The sequence below is a fragment of the Sinocyclocheilus grahami genome, unplaced genomic scaffold (assembly GCF_001515645.1).
Source record: "Sinocyclocheilus grahami isolate Dianchi unplaced genomic scaffold, SAMN03320097.WGS_v1.1 scaffold1376.1, whole genome shotgun sequence".
NCBI lineage: Eukaryota > Metazoa > Chordata > Actinopteri > Cypriniformes > Cyprinidae > Sinocyclocheilus > Sinocyclocheilus grahami.
Window position 1 is genome coordinate 27,672 of NW_015506555.1, and position 2,717 is coordinate 30,388.

Sequence of the window (2,717 nt, forward strand, 5' to 3'; positions counted from 1 at the left end):
ACACACACACACACACACACACACACACACACACACAATATTACTGAAGTTATGAACAACGTATGAAAACAGCTTATATATAAAATTCCTAAAGCGAAAAAAACCCACAATCCACCTTCTTGTTTTTAAGCTTTTCTCAGCTTAAGGACTCTCAGCTGTCCCAGCGTAAAATAAAAGAGGCTTTTAATGAACAACAATAACAACCAATAATGCATTATGCCAAACTAAAGTAGACCCAGTTTTTCAGTTAACTGTACCTTCATGTCTCCTGCCAGCCATGTCAAACTCTCTTTTGTGTACAAAGTGAGGCAATGAATCAACTGATTATACAGCAGTAAAAAAAATAACAACCACATTAAAAAAAAAAAAATTGTATAAATATTGCTTTAGATATCAGTCCAGGTTGAAAGCCTGCAACTCAGCACACATGGACATTTCTTATCAGACAGCTACACTGTAAAAACTAATTCTGTAAAATTTACGGCAGCTGTGGTTGCCGGATTTTTACTGTAAAAAATACGGTAGCAATGTTTTAGATTTTATGGTTTTAACTTAATTTTACAGTTGAATACCGTAATTTCATTAATTTATATGTTAATATACCAACCTATTGAAGTACTGAAATCTGTTTTGTATCTTTGTAATACACTGATAACCACCAAATGCAGGAGGTGATGAGAAAGTCACATGATGAACCAAAGCCCATCACAAGCAGCTTTTAGATAATAACATATATAGAAGGAGACAGTGTCATTCACACAAACACTAAATACCATCACGGTAACACACATGAAACTGAAATAATGCAATAAACATTCATTTAACAACATTAGGTGTAACACACAACCCTAATGTACAAAACTGATAAGAACAAAAACGAATAAACATAGTTATTTCAACAAAAAAAAACATCAAATTTGAAATGTAACGCAGGGAATTCTGGGAATGTCAATTTACGGTTATTCACTGTAAATTACACTGTATTTTTCACTTCCAAAAACGTAAAATTTATGTCCAATACATGTAATGTCCAATACAGTTTTTCACCGTATATAGTAGGGGGAATTTACAGTTAACCATTTAACAGGTTTTTACTGTAGCATTTTTACAGTCTTTTACTGTCATTTTTTACAGTGTATGTAAAGGCTCAGTAAAACACACTATGGTTAAGGAAAAAAAAAACTGGTAATCATCTGACACAAGGTCGCATCTGGAACATCTGTTGTGACAAGCCTATCTTTTGTGTACCTTTCTCTGGCTTGCACGTCCAAAGACAGCTCTTCAAAAAAAGGAAAAAAAAGAAAAGAAAAGAAACTTAAGGTGGACCAACCCTGCAAAGATGTTTACCCACAGCCATGCACGTGTTTCACATTTTCCCACATTTTTCAGCCAACGTGTGTTACATTTGAAAACAAATCACCAGCGTGCTTATCTCAGACAACAGAAATCCTTTCATTCAGACTGAGCTTGCCAACATATAAATAATTTACTGTAGCACAGCCAGTGTTGGGTTTCTCTCATTCAAAGGTCCATTTCCTCAGACTGTGATTACCTGGGATTATTGTTAGTTTCCAAAAACTAACAGCTATTCATCCAGTCTTACCCAGCAACACATGCCATGTAGAGACTATTGTGGGTGACTAGGGGTTTGTTTGAGCTGGTCAGGTGAACTCTGACCCCTGGTGCAATAGACAGGCGTGTGTCTGTTGTTCAGGGAGCCGCAGGTTTCTGTCAGTGGCCCGCGTCAAGGTTCTGCTTATACTGACTGCTTAAGTGATCTATTATTGACTTGGGAGGTATAAGCTGAAATCTCCAGCAATACATGCGTATTCACCGAACGGACGGACGGGACCCCTGGAATGGCTTTGTTGTGCCCCCCACCAAGTCTATAAAAGTAGGAAGTGACCAATCGGATGAGCTCTACAGAGGTCATGGACAAAGGTACATGAGGGTCCCCAGATGACAAGGAGAAGGCGCACTGTGAAATGAACTGTTTTGTCTTCCTCTCCGGCTGGCGACTCGCCCGCTGATGTTTTTCCTTTAAAAGGACGGCCTCCAAGTTCCCCGAGCTTCCGGTACCGTCTGATGAGATATTCCAGTCTGGGTTCGTCCCCAGAGACACGTGCTTTATGGGGCAGAACGGCTGTGGGCCGTTTGAAGTTGCATGAAATCCCATTTAGCTTAGTACCAAGGATGGCTATTATTACCGCATACGCCGACACAAATATCCACTTTCAAACTCTTTGAATATTAGTTGACTAACATGCATGTCTCTTTTTGATTATCAGGTTGAGTTATTAAAAAGTAAAACATTATGTTTGTTGCCTGAATTTGAAAACCAACAGGTTTGGTTTGAATCTTTATTGGAGTTTAAGAACAGGGATTTGAATCAAAAGGACTGGTTACGAGTCACGATTCTCAACGGTTCCATTAACAACTCTTTTAATACTTTTGAGGAAGAAACATTTGGAACAAAGTTTTTTTTTACACTTTGGATGATTTTCAAGAGCAAACCATTAAAGAGTCATTCATAGGGAATACAACTACACTGCTCATGGTGTATTGTATGATTCACCAAAAGAAGTCAGTCATTAGAGAATTAAGCTAAACTCATCACTGTGTATCGTTTAATTAACCAGGAAGCAGTTCATAGGAGTCATTCATTCTAAAATCATTAACAAAACCAAAACATCTGTAAAATCATGGAACTGGTTCTG